This window comes from Zeugodacus cucurbitae, chromosome 3 (assembly GCF_028554725.1).
Source record: "Zeugodacus cucurbitae isolate PBARC_wt_2022May chromosome 3, idZeuCucr1.2, whole genome shotgun sequence".
Classification (NCBI taxonomy): Eukaryota; Metazoa; Arthropoda; class Insecta; order Diptera; family Tephritidae; genus Zeugodacus; species Zeugodacus cucurbitae.
Window position 1 is genome coordinate 51,497,192 of NC_071668.1, and position 19,570 is coordinate 51,516,761.

At 34.2% G+C, this 19,570-nt stretch overlaps 1 long non-coding RNA gene across 1 annotated transcript; it reads right to left on the minus strand.

Moving 5' to 3' along the window:
- Positions 1-1,097: 1,097 nt before the first annotated feature.
- LOC105217062 (uncharacterized) lies at positions 1,098-12,411 on the minus strand. The gene is made up of 5 exons (XR_851967.3): positions 11,913-12,411; positions 11,764-11,857; positions 8,429-11,687; positions 2,161-2,291; positions 1,098-2,091 (listed from the first exon to the last, which is right to left on the minus strand). It is a non-coding gene; the product is annotated as an uncharacterized LOC105217062 (long non-coding RNA).
- Between the last annotated feature and the right edge of the window lie 7,159 nt (positions 12,412-19,570).

Here is a 19,570-nt window from a genome sequence, read left to right on the forward strand (position 1 = left end):
TATTTTTACGCAAAGTTGCAAAACATAGCCTTTCAAGCAAGAGGCAATTGTTTTACTTTAAGATTGCTGTGCATATTTTGAAAAATTTAATGTCATTGTGCTACTTAACTTCAAATGTAGGCCATTTTCTCTTTTTGGATATGTCTGGGACTCTGTGATAGAGCATTATAATACAAGATTCGGCGCTGGAACTGATGGTGGTCTTTATGCAATTTTGTATTATTTGAAAACATTGGAATTAATCGATTAATCGATTTTTTTACATTAATTGCAATTAATTGCAATTATTTTTTTATATCTTTCAATTAATCATTTGATTATTTAATCGATTAAAAAAAAATTTTTGCCATCCCTATACGTGACACCTAGCTAATCGATTGTAGATTCTTGTCGACCTAGTTAGGGATGTTCAAACAGCAACACCGAATGTAATTGTAGGCAGGGTTCTCATTTACTACTCCGTAGCAGCAAAATTTCTAGAATTATTGCTATGCTATCGCTACCGCTCTCACTTTGTCGAGAGCCACAGCATAGCCTTAGCATAACAATGTAAAAGTATGTACTCTACTCTGCTTCGAGTTTGGTTAGATAAAAAAACTATAGCTGGAACGGGAGCAAAAAATTAAATTCTGCGCTATGCTCTGGCGTAGCGGTAGCAAAAAATTGGGAGCGGTAGCACAGCAGAGCTAATGAAAATTTTCGTGCGCTACAGCTCTCGCATGTGTTTGTTGTATTTTTCATTTCATTAACAAAGTGTCATACTTATGTAGACATAACATCTTCCAGTGATTCAGATGAAATTGAGTCAGCTCAAAAAATGGAATAAGAAACGAGTGTTGGTAAAAGAGGATACAGGAAAATAAAACCTTTACTGAAACGCCTTTTTTCAAAAAAAAAAATCATAATGCTGCTGTGGGGAAATCTGTGCAACCTAATCCTTGTATGAATAAAAGATGTGGTAACTCATGTGCAAATAAATTTACTGACTTATTTGTAAATGTAAATGCAAACTTATATGTAAATGTAAAAATGTAAATAGCATAAATACTTATTAAATTTATTTTTTTTTTTCAATTATATATGTAAATGTCTGAAAAGCATTAATGTATGAGAAATTTTAAATTACTACCACATTAATGGTAAAAGTATTTAAAAAAAAACCTTCTCCTGTAAAGTTTGGTTTTTGTCGCCTACGCTAAAATGGCGGTAAAGATATGTATAACAAATGGTGTATGAGTGAAACTAGAAGTTGGAAAGACGAAGTCATTGACGAAAATTTGTTTACTTTTACGATGGACGCAGAAATGAGCAAATCAAATGACGCGAACGAGCAAGCAAAACAAGTAAGGAAGGGCTAAGTTCGGGTGTAACAGAACATTTTATACTCTCGCAATTTATTTATTTAATATTATATAATACACAATTTGACCATATTCGTCATATATATTGTATAAAGTCCATTGAAAGTTGGAAACCATAATATTAGGTTAGAAGCACCGAGGTCCTCATGTTCGATATACGGGGCCTTGAAAAAGTATGGCCCGATTTTGGCGATTTTTCTATTTTCACAACATATCATTGAGATGTAAGGAAACTATTACAAACCAAGTTTGAAATCGGTCGAGTAGTTCCTGAGATATGGTTTTTGACCCATAAGTGGGCGACGCCACGCCCATTTTCCATTTTGTAAAAAAATCTGAGTGCAGCTTTCATCTGCCATTTCTTATGTGAAATTTAGTGTTTCTGACGTTTTTCGTTAGGGAGTTAACGCACTTTTAGTAATTTTCAACCTAACCTTTGTATGGGAGGTGGACGTGGTTATTATCCGATTTTATTTTCATCATTTTTTTTTTACTAGTTTCGTTGAAATCCTGATTTGCTTTTTCACGCTGTTTTTAAATTTTTTAAAATTTTTTAACATTAAGCTCTGAAAATGATTTATTTTTGGTGAATGATGAGGCTCGGTTGGCGACATCATGATCTCTGAGGGCGAAATTACGCAAACCGGTGATGGCAATGGAGATTCAGCAACAAATGAAGGTGTCGCAACCGTTTCCACCGAAATTTGCATTGGTTCGGAGTTTGTAGAACCTATTTAAAAATGTATATACATATCTAAATAAAAATAATACACTGAATTAAAAAACGCATGTATCTTACTAAAAAAGCTTTCTTCCACTAAACTCTCGTTGTTGTAGCTAACATATGGTGATAGTACGGCGCTCATTTTCTGGTATAAATGCCACTGCGAGGAGGAGCCGCCAGTTGGACCGACTGCGGTTTTCTCCTTCCTGTAAAACATGATATTTATGTATTAAAAATACTCTATTTTTAGCAAATTTGATTACCTAAATCTTTGCGACAGATTATGCACCTTAATTTTAATTTCGGGCGCTGTGAATGGCGACTTAGCTGCCAATCAAGTCTAGCTCGCATTTTCTCATTTACAACCATTTCTATTTCATTATTATTGATCTTTTTAAAATCAACTGGTTTAATTTTTTGTTTTGGTGTAGCCAAGACAGCTGCATTAATTACACTGGTTTACAGCAAAAATGTTCCATGAACGCCACTATCCAATTTGTATGTGAAATGGCTCGCTTATTTCGAAAATCGAGTTAATTTTTTTTTATGGAAACGTTTTTGAGATATTTGCAATTTACCGTTATTCGACCAAAAAACAGGTGTCTTCATTTAATCATGTATATCTCACTGACCAGTTGAGCAATCTTACTGCAAATTAGAGAAAATAAAAGTGAATGAAATTTCCTAAAAATATTGCCTACTCCATTTTTCCATAGGCCTTATAATTTCTGAGAAATTGATTAATCACTTCGAGTTTTTAAATTTTTTTATGAAAAAATTAAAAAAAAAATAAACTTTGGCAAGAAAAAAATTTTAAAACAAAAGATATTTTTTAAATTTTTTTATTTTATATGAAGTCCTGTTTCTTTATAAAAAAATAAGCTACCAACGAACAAAATCCATGGATAAATAGGAAAGTTGTACATGATCAAATAAATATATCCAAGTCGCGGAAAGTCAATGTATACGTATATGCGTATGTAGTGTGTAAAGTAGGGGTGGGATATCTGGCTATGCGCTGTTTCTGTTAAGTAAAAAGTCAATTTTCATGTCGTTTTTAGTTTTTATAAACTCATTTATTTATATATTAGTAATATATATTAAAACAATGTGTTATTTTTGTCTTAAGTTGATGTTCTTACATTATAGTCGAAATGATTATGTGTTTTGTTTTGTCGTTTATTTAGTTTCGGATCGTTTTCTCTTATGAGAAACCAACAGTAGTCACCCATCATACCGACGTCCCAGAAACCTTGATAACGATTCTGCGCGATCGGGATCGAGGGGGCTTTTTGTTGGCATTATGCAGTTATACGGCCTTCAAGCTCAGTTTATTGCTGTCTATGAACCTATGGTTGACCAAACTCTTTGAATAATCCCGGAATGTCTTTGCAATAGCATACATTGTCTTCCTTCGTATAGTGTTTGGCAAATGGTTCGTGACGATTTCTATAATATGTCACCTTAACATGGGGTGACACGAATTGAAATTGTTGCATACGAGAGACATGTAGCTCAGCTTTTCCTTGGATAATTCCAAATCTCTAATCCAATCGTTTAGTTGCGCTTGTGATAGAACGTTTCTCTCGTTTTCCATTAAAAATTCATTACAACTTGATTTCCCATATTCAGATGATCCTTCAGATACTGCTGTTGACAACGCAACTTCAGCTGAATGTGGAACTGGCAATGAAACGGTAGGTACGTTAGCATAAATCTCTTTTCTTGATTTTTCAAAGCCAAGTACTTTTGTCATACAAATATAACAATCTTCTGAGTGGCATGTAGGTTCTCGCCATATCATTGGTACATTAAATTTCATTTATCGCCTGAAAAAGAAAAAAATTAAAAACTACTATTAAATATAAAGAAGCATAGTTTCATAATTTTAATACGTACTTTGCTGATCCTGATTCCCATTGAACCAATATTATTCGACACAAGGAACACAAAATATTCGGAGTCCATGGTTTATCAATATTTTTAGGATCAATACCAAAATATTTTGAATATATAGATTGGATCAAATCTCTAAACTGCCTCCGATGCCGTACAAGAGTATATTCACCGCATATGTAACAGAACATATCCGGATCGTTGGTACACTCAAATTCTCGCGTACGTTTACTCATTTTATTTTTAAAAATAGCTCACGGTTTTTTATATTGTAATTATAAACTGGAACCGGCGAGCCTTACAGATATTATGAACTTTCAAGGGGCATTTATCCTTATATATAGCTTGATCGCGAAAAAATAAAAAAAGGCAAAACCTACCTAAACAAAAATGTTCCTTCATATTAAAAAAAAATATACTACCTGCTGTTGATGTTGGCCTTAAAAAAATTGATGAATTTACAAAGATATATTTACCAAGATATTATTTGATTTTTTTTTAACGAATAGCGTTTTTAGTTTATTCTAATGATATTCGAAAACAATCCCACCCTACTTAACACACTACATACGCATATACGTATACATTGACTTTGCACGACTTGGATATATTTATTTGATCATGTACAACTTTCCTATTTATCCATGGATTTTGTTCGTTGGTAGCTTATTTTTTATAAAGAAACAGGACTTCATATAAAATAAAAAAATATCTTTTGTTTTAAAATTTTTTTCTTGCCAAAGTTTATTTTTTTTTAATTTTTTCATAAAAAAATTTAAAAACTCGAAGTGATTAATCAATTTCTCAGAAATTATAAGGCCTATGGAAAAATGGAGTAGGCAATATTTTTAGGAAATTTCATTCACTTTTATTTTCTATAATTTGCAGTAAGATTGCTCAACTGGTCAGTGAGATATACATGATTAAATGAAGACACCTGTTTTTTTGGTCGAATAACGGTAAATTGCAAATATCTCAAAAACGTATCCATAAAAAAAAAATTAACTCGATTTTCGAAATCAGGGAGCTATTTCATATACAAATTGAATAGTGGCATCCGTGGAACAAAAAACAAATTCAAATTTGTAATCCAGTGTTATTAAATCATTAAATTCTGTTATGCTTTCATCAATGTCTCTTCCTGTATTTATGTATGTTTAAAACAATGTTAATGTGGCTACTGATATATTTTCTATATTTCAACCAGATAGTTTTATTAGATGTTAGATATAACTTTGGTTCAAATATTATGGGCGGTTCCCACAACCTTATTAGTATAGGAGAATGATCAGTAGATAAGTCAATACATTTATCTGCTGTTATAAGCGATCTATCTATATTTTTATACTCTTGCAACAAAAGTTGCTAAGAGAGTATTATAGTTTTGTCCACATAACGGTTATTTGTAAGTCCTAAAACTAAACGAGTTAGATATAAGGTTATAACGGGTGATTTTTTTGAGGTTAGGATTTTCATGCATTAGTATTTGACAGATCACGTGGGATTTCAGACATGGTGTCAAAGAGAAAGATGCTCAGTATGCTTTGACATTTCATCATGAATAGACTTACTAACGAGCAACGCTTGCAAATCATTGAATTTTATTACCAAAATCAGTGTTCGGTTCGAAATGTGTTTCGCGCTTTACGTCCGATTTATGGTCTACATAATCGACCAAGTGAGCAAACAATTAATGCGATTGTGACCAAGTTTCGCACTCAGTTTACTTTATTGGACATTAAACCAACCACACGAATGCGTACAGTGCGTACAGAAGAGAATATTGCGTCTGTTTCTGAGAGTGTGGCTGAAGACCGTGAAATGTCGATTCGTCGCCGTTCGCAGCAATTGGGTTTGTGTTATTCGACCACATGGAAGATTTTACGCAAAGATCTTGGTGTAAAACCGTATAAAATACAGCTCGTGCAAGAACTGAAGCCGAACGATCTGCCACAACGTCGAATTTTCAGTGAATGGGCCCTAGAAAAGTTGGCAGAAAATCCGCTTTTTTATCGACAAATTTTGTTCAGCGATGAGGCTCATTTCTGGTTGAATGGCTACGTAAATAAGCAAAATTGCCGCATTTGGGGTGAAGAGCAACCAGAAGCCGTTCAAGAACTGCCCATGCATCCCGAAAAATGCACTGTTTGGTGTGGTTTGTACGCTGGTGGAATCATTGGACCGTATTTTTTCAAAGATGCTGTTGGACGCAACGTTACGGTGAATGGCGATCGCTATCGTTCGATGCTAACAAACTTTTTGTTGCCAAAAATGGAAGAACTGAACTTGGTTGACATGTGGTTTCAACAAGATGGCGCTACATGCCACACAGCTCGCGATTCTATGGCCATTTTGAGGGAAAACTTCGGAGAACAATTCATCTCAAGAAATGGACCCGTAAGTTGGCCACCAAGATCATGCGATTTAACGCCTTTAGACTATTTTTTGTGGGGCTACGTCAAGTCTAAAGTCTACAGAAATAAGCCAGCAACTATTCCAGCTTTGGAAGACAACATTTCCGAAGAAATTCGGGCTATTCCGGCCGAAATGCTCGAAAAAGTTGCCCAAAATTGGACTTTCCGAATGGACCACCTAAGACGCAGCCGCGGTCAACATTTAAATGAAATTATCTTCAAAAAGTAAATGTCATGAACCAATCTAACGTTTCAAATAAAGAACCGATGAGATTTTGCAAATTTTATGCGTTTTTTTTTTTTAAAAAAGTTATCAAGCTCTTAAAAAATCACCCTTTATATACCAAAGTGATCAGGGTGGGGAGTAAAGTTCAAATCCTGATGTCCGTCTGTCCGTCCGTGCAAGCTGTAACTTGAGTAAAAATTGAGATATCTTAATGAAACTTGGAACACGTGGTCCTTGGCACCATAAGAAGGTTAAGATGGGCGGAATCGGACTACTGCCACGCCCACAAAATGGCGATAACCAAAAACACATAAAGAGCTATAACTAAGCCACAAATAAAGTTATGAAAATAAAATTTGGAACATAGGATGGCATTAGGGAGGGGCACATTTGAATGTAAGTTTTTTGGAAAAGTGGTGGAAAAGTGGGCGTGACCCCGCCCCCAAATATGTTTTTTGTATATATCTTGCAAACCAATAAAGCTATATAAACTAAACTTTCTGCAGTCGTTTTTTTTTAGCCACATCTTAATACAGTCCGAAAATGAAAGAAATCGGATAATAACCACGCCCACCTCCTATACAAAGGTTAGGTTGAAAATTACTAAAAGTGGGTTAACTCACTAACGAAAAACGTCAGAAACACTAAATTTTACAGAAGAAATATCAGAAAGAAGCTGCACTGAGATTTTTTTACCAAATGGAAAATGGGCTTGGCGTCGCCCACTTATGGGTCAAAAACCATATCTCAAGAACTACTCGACAGATTTCAATGAATTGAAATTCAATGAATGATGAATCATAAAGAAAATAAAATTACAAAAATACTGTATTTGAGCTGTGACACCACTTGTGGAAAAATTGTCGAAATCGGATCATGAATTTTCAAGGCCCCTGATATCGAACATGAAGAACTCGGTGACGAAGTATAATTTTTCACCGAAAATATACTTAGGTAAATCTCTCAGATATTTGAATGTAATTCATTCCCTCTGAATTTTTTTCTTCTAACAGTTTGTCTATGTACCAAAAGTGGTTAAAATCGGGTCATAACTCCCCCAGATCCCATATACCTAATTATAGGTAATCTAAAATTAAGTGAGCGTATAGTCTTCGATATGTTGTATCTTGGTGGTGACAACGAGTGAAATCGGTTCAGGAATGATTATTTTCGTTATTCTTTTGAATTTTATGCAGAATATATGGGTCGAATTGTGTTATCTTTATATAATTACATTAATAAATTGCGAGAGTATAAAATGTTCGATTGCACTCGAACTTAGCCTTTCCTTACTTGTTGTTTTTTTATGTTTTGATTTGGATTTTCCGCAGTTGTTTTGTTATTTGTTTTTGATTAATTCAATTAAATCACAGAGTGCATTAAAACACCGTCCATACTCTTTGAATGCTCACAAAAAAGTGATATTTGGAAACATCTTAGTTATTAATTCCTAATTTTTTTTTAATAAAAGAATCATGAGCACGGTTGCCGTTTTGGTCCAATTGGACCAAATTTGGTAATTTTTTCCCTCATGGTCCATCATCACTTTGAGAAATGGTCCATTTTGAATGCAATATTATAAGGATATAGTTGTGGAATGGAAATTGAATAGAAAAACAATTCCACTTATGTATTTTTAGATGTGTAATCTAAATTTGTTTATCGCATACTGCAAAGATGAAAACAAAGATCGATAAGATAGCAATCATATGTATCATCATGTTGCTCATCGAAATTTTACTTAGTGATGACTCTGTTGTTTTCTATTGTCTCTTATTTAGCAAATATAGAAAAATACTATACTTACATAAACTTCTTCCGCTTCGAATTATGGCGTTATTTGTGAAAAATATATATCAAATTTGCTGTCATAAGTTAAATATATCATCATTGCTGAAAAACACAATCACCAATTTTCTTTTCTTTCTGAAATAAAACATGACTAATTCTGGCACAACTTAGATGTGTTGTTATTGTGCTTAAAAATAATTCGACATAACAAGTGGAATAACGACACATTCTTATATCGACTGTTTATTTTTTTACGCATCAGAATGCATTTTTTACACTATATGGACAATGATATTGCGAACATATGTGCATACTCAACTTAAAAATCGTGTTTTTGAGTTACGACACTATTCATGTAAATGAGGAACATTTATCTAATTTTATTTATTATACTCTCGCAACAAAAGTTGCTAAAGTGAGTGTTATAGTTTTGTTCACATAACGGTTGTTTGTAACACCTAAAACTAAAAGAGTTAGATATATAGTCATGTATACCAAAGTGATCAGGATGACGAGTAGATTTGAAATCCGGATGTCTGTCCGTCCTGTCCGTCTGTGCAAGCTGTAACTTGAGTAAAAATTAAGATATCTTGACGAAACCTAGCACAAATATTCTTTGGGACCGTGAGAGGGTTGCTTTCGAAATCGGGCGAAATCGGTCCACTGCCACGCCCACAAAATGGTGAAAACCGAAAACAAATAAAGTGTCATAACTAAGCTATAAATAACGTTATAAAAGTAAAAGTTGGTACAAAGGATCGCACTAGGAAGGGTCATAAACCCTAAATTTTGCAGAAGAAATGACAGAAGGAAGCTGTACTCAGATTTTTTTTACAAAATGGAAACTGGGAACGGTTCACAACCTCGACTACTTTTCATATAACTCAATTTTGAATTCCATCTCATTCCTTCTCTTTATAATATATACATAACGAACCAATGAAGATAGTGTAATAAAACTTTACTCAAGTACTGTATGTTATCAGTATCAGATCATAGCTTGTGAAAAAATGTAGAAATCGGACTATAACTTTTCGATACCCGAATATCGAATATGAAGAATTCAGTGCCTTCGGGAAATTTTTCACCGAAAATGACGGTAAATCTCTCAGATATCTTAATTTAATTTGGAGGGAATATTTTTCTTATAATAGTGTGTCTCCGTAACTTCCCCTAGCTCCCATATACCTAATTATAGGTTTTTCAAAAATACGATGGGCTATTTAGTGAAATCGGTTCAGGAATTACCTCAGCCCTCTTATACTATATATGATGATTTTCGTTATTCTATTGGACTTTATGTCGAATATATGGGCCAAATTGTGTGTTATCTTAAAAAAACTATATCAATAAATGGCGAGAGTATGAAATGTTCGGTTGCTCCCGAACCTAGCCTTTCCTTACTTGTTAAGTAATAAAAATATTTAAAAAACCGTTATGTGAACAAAACTATATACACGCTTAGCAAATTTGTTGCGAGAGTATAACTAGAATCAAAATTGTTATTAGATTAACCGTAAAAATCGAGTATCATGCTTTTGTGCCATCACGGATAGCTAACGGCTATGTTCGTTGGCTTTATTAGTGGCCTCATATCACAAATAATATTTTGAAATGCTTATTTATTTATCCTGTAGAACGAAATGAATCTGTAAATAATCTTCTTCTTCTTGACTGGCGTAGACACCGCTTACGCGGTTATAGCCGAGTCCACAACAGCGCGCCACGTACGCCTCCTTCTGGCAGTTTGGCGCCAATTGGTTATACCAAGCGAAGCCAGGTCCCTCTCCACCTGGTCCTTCCATCGGAGTGGAGGTCTCCCTCTTCCTTGGCTTCCACCAGCGGGTACTGCATCGAATACTTTCAGAGCTGGAGCACTTTCATCCATTCGAACAGCATGACCTAGCCAGCGTAGTCGCTGTCTTCTGCACAGTAAAGTAGGACAGGAATGATGAGAGACTTGTAGAGTTTGGTTTTTGTTCGTCGAGAGAGGACTTTACTTTTCAATTGCCTACTTAGTCCATTGTAGCACCTGTTGGCAATAGTGATTCTGCGTTGGATTTCCAGGCTGACATTGTTTTTGCTGTTAATGCTGGTTCCCAGGTAGACGAAATTATCTACAACTTCAAAGTTATGACTGTCAACAGTGACGTGGGAGCCAAGACGCGAATGCCCCGACTGTTTGTTTGACGACAGGAGATATTTCGTCTTGTCCTCGTTCACCACCAGACCCATACGCTTCGCTTCTTTATCTAGTCTGGAAAACGCAGAACAAACGGCGCGATTGTTGCTTCCAATGATATTGGCATACGCCAGGAGCTGTACACTCTTGTAGAAGATTGTACCTTCTCTATTTAGTTCTGCAGCTCGTATTATTTTTTCCAGCAATAGATTGAAGAAGTCGCACGATAGTGAGTCACCCTGTCGGAAGCCTCGTTTGGTATCGAACGGCTCGGAGAGGTCCTTCCCGATCCTGACGGAGCTTTTGGTGTTGCTCAACGTCAGCTTACATAGCCGTATTAGTTTTGCAGGGATACCAAATTCAGCCATCGCGGCATAAAGACAACTCCTTTTCGTGCTTCTCTTGAAAATGCAAGTAGACGGACAAATAAAGTTTCACAAAGATTGTACCAAGATTTTAAAAGACGTGAATTACAATTTAAAATCTTTAGTTAAATCTAATAAGAAACTTTTTGAACAAAATGAAGAAAAAATACAACTAGAAAGACAAAAACTAAAGTTTGCAAAGTTAAAGCATGAGTACAAAATTAAAAGCGACAGGGAGAGGAACAATATACTTAAAATCAAGGAACAAATGTTAAATGTTAATACCCGTTAATTTTAGTTATTGAAATTAATGAATAATTGAAATAAATGGATTGCTTTTTAGTTACTTTATTTAAATTACGAGCGCAAGCTTATTTGAATTCGGTCTCGTATTGTTTGCGCAATTTGTGAAAACCCGTTTTGAACTACGTTGGGTAAAGCCAAATTAGATAGTTCTTCATTAATTTCAATTACTGTTAGTGCTTCAACGTTGTATATGAGGCAAATGTTATGCAGGGCACAACAAACGTTCAAAATTTTAACAACTTTTTTTGGTGCATAGTGAAGCTCTCTTCCAGCAAGCAGGCATCGAAAACGATTTTTTTAAATTCCAAATACACGCTCGATTATTGATCTTGATTTTTCATTGTACAAGCTTTCAAGTGAATTTTCTTCTGCATTGCGGTAAGGCGTAAGGAGCCATGGCTCTAATGGATATCCAGAATCACCTTAAGTAGGATAGATAATGAATAATTAGTAAGCGTTATAAATACAAGTACAAACTGTTTGAATAAAATAACCGACCAATTAACCTAGAAGATTTATCTCAATTTTCGTAGTGTGCTGCTCCACCATAAACTCCATTTACAGCTCTTATATACATATTATGGTCACAAATCTAATTATAAAGTATAATAAATAAGTCTGAATAAAACGTCGTAATATCAACTTACCACCATAGCATTGACGCTATGCTTTAGCTTTCGATTAAAAAAGAGATGTTCATCTTTTACTGGTCTAACCATCTGGATGTGAGTTCCATCAAAAGCACCTATTATTCCTGGTAATCCAAATTTTGATTAAAAATAATTCTTAGCTTCACGTTTTTCTTGTGAGCTCATTTCAAATTTTATGTGTTTCGGACACATTGTTTTTTCAATAGCATTCAACACTTCTGCAATACATTTAGATGTAGTGGACTGTGCTAACCCTGCAAACCGGTCTTGCCCTATTTGATGTTGATAGCCGCCTCGACCAAGGAATTTTAAAGTAGCAGCAAGTTTTATAGCTGGATTTACTGCCGTGGATCTTATAGGTACCGTTAGTTCTTCAGTTATGCATCTTAAGACATAATCAAAGGCTTCTTTAGAAAGTCTAAAGTTTTGTATGAAGCTATATCCCAAATGCAAAAACAGTTTATAACCGAACATAATGCATACATACATATGTACATAACAAATTACCTTTTTTACGATAATTCCATAATATTAAATTCATTTCTTATATATCTTCTCGTAATCCTTTCCTCAATAATTTCCTCGTCCTCCATCCACAATGCAACGGATTCCATATTTTTCAAATAAATTTAAACTTATTTCATTTTATTTTGACATTTAGGATTCGAAAATACTGGCACAGGGTGGTACAACTTTCGCATATTTATAAACTTAATTCGATTTTGTTACAGAATGCTAAAACACATTCGAGTCGAATATTAAATTCGAATAGAATTTACATTCGAATCGAGATACAGAAGAGGCAGCTCCTTTTCGTGCTGTCGAAAGCAGCTTTAAAGTCGACAAAGAGATGGTGTGTGTCGATCCTATTTTCACGGGTCTTCTCTAATATTTGGCGCATGGTGAATATCTGGTCTGTTGTTGATTTTCCAGGTCTAAAGCCACTCTGATAAGGTCCAATCAGTTTGTTGACGGTGGGCTTTAGTCTTTCACACAGTACGCTTGACAGAACCTTATACGCGATGTTGAAGAGGCTTATCCCACGGTAATTGGCGCAAATTGTGGGGTCTCCCTTTTTGTGTATTGGGCAGAGTACACTGTAAATAATCAGATGCTGCATATTAACATTGGGCATACAGTTTATACATATGTAGTTGCACTTACACTGACTCTGGAATACCTGAGGGATTTGAGCGATCTCTTAAAATGCGTCGGGAACCTTTCTCATTAGTTTTCCAATCATGTCTGATATGAGTATGTAGTTTACATCCTCGAACTCCCGAATAAAATAAGAAAATGTGTGCTACTATTGGATTGATAAATACAAATCAAAACTTTATTTTCAACTCTCTATTATTTATACATTTAGTTTTTATTTACTTAAAGATATTTCTAAAATAAAGAATTATTTGTATATAGAGCAAAGTTATAACAATTATTCCCAAAACAAAATTATGTACCGAAAAAACAAATTAACTATGATATCATTGTTCTGTTCTCCTAGTTTTAATCTGTATTTTCAAATTTCAATAGTTTATTAGTTGATTCAATATATTATAAAATTTCACATTTATTGATATGACTATTTTAAAAATAATTCCAATATTTTTCAATATTTTCGTAAGTTATGTTATTTCATACTATTTATTCCAAAGCTTGTTAGATATGTTATTATTAAGGTCTGATTAATTACAATATTTTTATTTCAGAATAAATGGCTTACTTTATTTCTTCTATTTACATTTTTCTCTTTTAATTTTTTGCATTTTCCTTGTTTATTATTTAAAATTTCTGACAACCATGTACTTTGTTTATTTATTTTGCAATTGGTTCTTGTAATTTTCCATTTTTCAATTTTACAATTTTGTATGTATTATTACAATATGTTATGTTTTGGTCTATTATAAGCTTACCATATAATTGAGGCTATTACATCATAGTATTTACATGTTCATTTTATTCTAGGATATTTTGCATAAAGTATAATTATATCGCCTTTTGCCTTTTGGGGCTATTTTAATTTTTAAAATGTCAATTAAGTCTGTAATTGATCTTAAGCACATTTGTGTCAACATTAACACAACAAAACATTTGTAGAGATGTGTTTGCATCCCAAACTTAGTCTCAACTAAAAATGTCACTTTATGAGCCGAATTCTCGACATTTGCGGGAATTTTGCTTTTCTTTTTTAATTCCAAGGAATTGGAAGGGAGAAGATTTTCGAAGATACTGAATTGGAAGCATTACTCGACTGAAACCATCACAGGAGATCGATGCTGAACGCAATTGATGTGTTTGAGCCGAGCACTAAAAGAAAAATGGACACAGTACGAGGAAAGTCACGATAAAGTCATTCTCCAGCATGACAATGTTCGCCCTCACGTCATAAAGGTGGTCAAAAAATATTTGGAGACGCTGAAATGGGAGATCTTACCCCACCCGCCGTATTCTCCAGACGTTGCTCTATCTGACTACAACTTGTTCCGATCGATGGCACACGGTCTAGCTAACGAGCACTTCAGTTCTTATGAAGAAGTTAAAAATTGGATTGATACTTGGATCAACTCGAAAGATGAGGAGTTCTTTCGTCACGGAATACGCTTGCTGCCAGAAAGATGGTTTATATACAACAAAGCCTTAACGTTACAAAAAAAATGGCGGAAGCAAAGTTGTATAGCATCGGGCTTATCTTGGACAATCCAGAGACAGTATTGAACATATATGTACATATGTACATAAAGATAGACATACTTCATGGTAATAATGGGCCAAGATATTTACAGCTAATCATAACAAAAGAATGGATTAGACAACTCAAGAAGTAGAAGATTACATTGATAAAAATCACTACGAGCATGTAATTCAAATAATGGAAAATTCCATTCAGAATTTAAAAACTCAAAATGTTGCCAATCAATCAAGTGACTGATTGGATCTATGCAACAAGCCAATTAGTTGGAGCCACCTGACAGAAAGAAAATATCAACTTCGAGCAAAAAAGCTCAAAAATACACTTGATGAAATTCAAAAAATTGCATTGGTTTCTCTCTAGCAAATGAGAGACATTGTATATAAGGGATGACAACTGGAAAATAAAATTTAAATGAAATATTTCTCAAACAAAACAAGACAATCATTTATTTTCCCCCACCAGCGGTAAGGTAGAAGAAAAGTAGAATAAGAAGAAAACAAATCTGACGAATCACGTGAAGAATGATGTAAAATTACAAAAGAATCATGGGACGTGGCCCATGAATTCTCATTATCTGAGGAAAACCCAAATGAATTGGTTGAAGTAACAGAAGTACGAGGGCTGCTATAAATATTTTCTGGCCTAGGCAACACTAAGTGTTCCCAATCCCAAGAAGACCAATATCTACTTAAAGACAATTGGAGAGAGATGCACGTACTATAATGAAACGTTCAAAAATCACCGCCATGGACGCGATTCATTTGAAAAGAAAATCTTAAGTGAGTGGATGTAAGTGCGTATTATTAATTTGTTACTGATATTATATTATATTTATGTGGGATGGCATCCCTGACAAAAAGGGACAACACTAAATCATATAGAGAGGGTTGCTTCCATTTTTGCCGAAAAATAGCAAGCAGAGTTCCGAAGGTAGCCACCGGGCTAACAAGACACGTCGCGCGAGTTAATACAGGTATCAACGATACGAAAACACAAGTATATGAGAAACGCTGATAAAGCCAGCTATGCCCTAATCAAATAAACAAGAGTATCAAAAACAAGACTTTGAACTCACACCACACAATATCCGAATGCAAGACATGCATAGGCCGCATGATAAGCACTTCCCAGCCAGCCAGGCCTAACTAGTGTTAGGGACTATCGAATAAAAACAATCAAGTTATTCGATAGTTCAGCAATTTTCATTAATTCGGTAGTTTTCAAGAAATCACTCATTACTATTTTTTCGTTCATTCGAATTTTTTCGTTCATACCAATTTTTCGTTCAAAACGAATAATTTGTTCGATACTAATTTTTGTTCATTACTATTTTTCGTTCATTCGAATTTTTTCGTTCATACCAATATTTCGTTCAAAACGAATATTTTGTTCGCTACTAATTTTTCGTTCATTACTATTTTTTCATTCATTAGTATTTTTTCGCTATTGAATGATTTTTCGAATGAATGATTTTATGCAAGTAGATATCTAGCAAAGATTTTTTGTATGAATTCATTTATTCCATTTCAAGTAAATGGTATTATATTCAGCAAATGTACGAATAATGCTTAAATTGTGTGTATTTCAAAATTATGTTGAATGATTTATGTTGAATTATGTGTGATAATGGAAATTAAATTGAATGCATGTATGAGTGGTAGAAGTTAATAGATGCTTAAAATAGATTTAAGTGAAAAGTATTAATAATAATAAATATAGACTTATAAAGCGATAATGTAGGAGGCATCGCCAAATTAATAAGATGACTAAAGTAGATTCATATGGTCATCGGTATTTGGCAAGATTAAATGACAGTTTCTAGTCGGTTTGATAAAATCCAATGGCTTTGAATTAAGCAGGTTGGCAACTTGGTTATGTATTGCGATTCGACATTGTAGCTACATATGTACATATACATTCACTTAACCGTTTTAACTGTTGGTATTATTTGCAGCATCAATAGTAAAACATTTGAATTGGGTCGCAACTTATATAAATATTAGTATTAGATTTTTAATTGCAGTGTTTTCTGTGGTAATATAAAATGTATTTATGTATTTTGTAAAGAAAATGCTGAAAATGTTTTTATACATAATTAGATAATACAAAAATGCGCCCTGGATTAAAGAGATCAGCCGTGTGGGAGTTTTTTTACTAAAAATGGTAATAACGTCAACTGCAATATTTGTAAAAAAATTTAAAGTTTGCTGGTAACACATCAAATATGAACGATCACCTACGACGAAGGCATCCATCATCACATAGTGTGGAGAAGACTTCTTCGGCGATAGTCGAACGAGCACCTGCTGTAAGTGACTTAGATATACCAAGCTGTTCTTCAACGCAAAGAGATGTGAACTTAACAGTGGAAACTATTGAAAGTGAGATAAGTAGTGCTTCTTTGGTACCTCCTGTGAACGTAGAAACTACAAGTTCTTCAACAATACCCAGTAGAAATGTTTCAGATGGTGGACCATTAAAAAGAAGGGCAATGCAAACAAAATTATTTGTTACAAGCACGCGATCTGAGCTTTCGGAAACTGAAAAGAGAAGTATAGATGAGTATCTTATTAAAATGGTTACAAGAGATATGCAACCACTTTCTATTGTTAAAAATGAAGGCCTTTGTATTCAATCCCAAACAGAAAACTTCTTTCCAACACAATGTTGCCTTCAAAATATAACGATACACGGAAAAAGCTTCATGCCATTTTGCAAAATATTTCACACCTTTCTATAACAATAGATATGTGGACTACTGACAGCCAGAAGTCTTTTTTGTCTGTAACTAGTCATTTCATTTGGGAAAGCAAAATGAACTCAGCAGTCCTGGCAACTAAAGAAGTGTTCGGCTCACATACTGCTCAAAATATAGCCACAGAATTAAAAAGCATTTTTGAAGTTATACTTCTTATACGAGTTCGGAACAGTTGCGAGAGTTATTGCGCAACAGCAACATTATGTACATGTTTATATGTCATTGAACAAACACACAAACTTACATTTGTATATGCGTGCACGTAAGTTTGTCAACCACCAAAAATCAAAAGTAATGTTCTACAAAAACAACAAGCGCAAAAAATTTATGTCGATATGTTTCATATTCATACATATTTACAACAAGCCGTTTTTCTACCAACAACGCAAAGTAGCGTCGCGCAGTCGGCCATCAATTTTTCGACACATAGAGCTTTACAGAGTCCAGTGTGGTTATTAGCCACACATTCTATATTCTACATTCTCTGCTTTTGGTTGAAATACTCTCCGATGAAAAGGTAAGACTTCACAGCATCATTTTTGTAGACAGTGTTTATTTACTAATTAATTCGTCTTCTATATAATATTGACCTATTTGTAGTATTAGTACACAGTGAATAGTGATTCAAATGATTCAAACAAACAAAAAATAAGTGACAGTGTTAATACGTTATGTAATGGTAAGTTTCTCTTAAATATTTCAATTGTCCGTAAAAGATGCACCTTGTGGATTAAACTTGTGCTCTTGAAACTAATATCAATTGGATTGGCAACATTTTTAATGGTTTGATTTTAAATTGATTTTACAGCGGAAAAAGACAGTGTAGCCCGTGTTTCAAGAGAAGGGAAAAGAGCACAACATTATCGTGAATTCCGAGCACGAAAGACAGCCGAGCGGGAAAAGGAGAAATTGGAAATGATAGCTGGCAGTTAATCGGGGAAGTGGAAAACAACTGCGGAATATCAGAGAGAGTACCGAGCGCTTAACAAAGATTCAACGTCTGCTGTTCCATCAATCTCTGCGGGAGCATCTTTAACTTCAGATGAATCAACGATCGTCAATTCACCGATAACTGCTGGGCCTTCAACGCATGTTCATAGATTAAAGATGGCTGGACCTCCGATCAATGTTGATTCATCAATGATTGGTGGATCTTCTACGTGCATTGATCCATCAACGATTGCTGGACCTTCTTCGTGTGTTGATCCATCAACGTTTTTGTTATGTGATGGTAAGTTTCTTTTGAATATTTCAATTGTCCGTAATAGATGCACCTTGTGCATTAAACTTGTGCTCTTGAAACTAATATCAATTGTAAATATTATAGATATCAATCCGTCAGAACCCAGAAATGATAATTGATTTGGACTTTGGTTTATAAAATGTGCATAATAAATTTATAAAATGTGAATTTAAGAAAGTGTCTAGAAATATGTTCCTCAAATATCGAATTAATCATACTAGGGTTAATACATTTCGAATTTCCCAAACAGAACAAAACTAGTTATCTCATTTCTTGTTCTTATTAAATGAGTGTGAAAGAGAAAACCTAATTGTCATTGGTGCCAAAAAAAATCCCATAAAGGGAAATAAAAAAATATTGAAAAACGCGAGTCATTTGCGCACATATAATCAAAAATGTAATTCGGCCAAAAATGGAATTAACTCGTGAACATTTTCGTGCGAGTCATTTGCGCACATATAACCAAAAAGGTAATTCGGCCAAAAATGGAATTAACTCGTGAACATTTTCGTGCGAGTCATTTGCGTACATATAACCAAAAATGTAATTCGGCCAAAAATGGAATTAACTCGTGAACATTTTCGTGCGAGTCATTTGCGCACATATAACCAAAAAGGTAATTCGGCCAAAAATGGAATTAACTCGTGAACATTTTCGTGCGAGTCATTTGCGCACATATAACCAAAAAGGTAATTCGGCCAAAAATGGAATTAACTCGTGAACATTTTCGTGCGAGTCATTTGCGTACATATAACCAAAAATGTAATTCGGCCAAAAATGGAATTAACTCGTGAACATTTTCGTGCGAGTCATTTGCGCACATATAACCAAAAAGGTAATTTGGCCAAAAATGGAATTAACTCGTGAACATTTTCGTGCGAGTCATTTGCGCACATATAAACAAAAAGGTAATTCGGCCAAAAATGGAATTAACTCGTGAACATTTTCGTGCGAGTCATTTG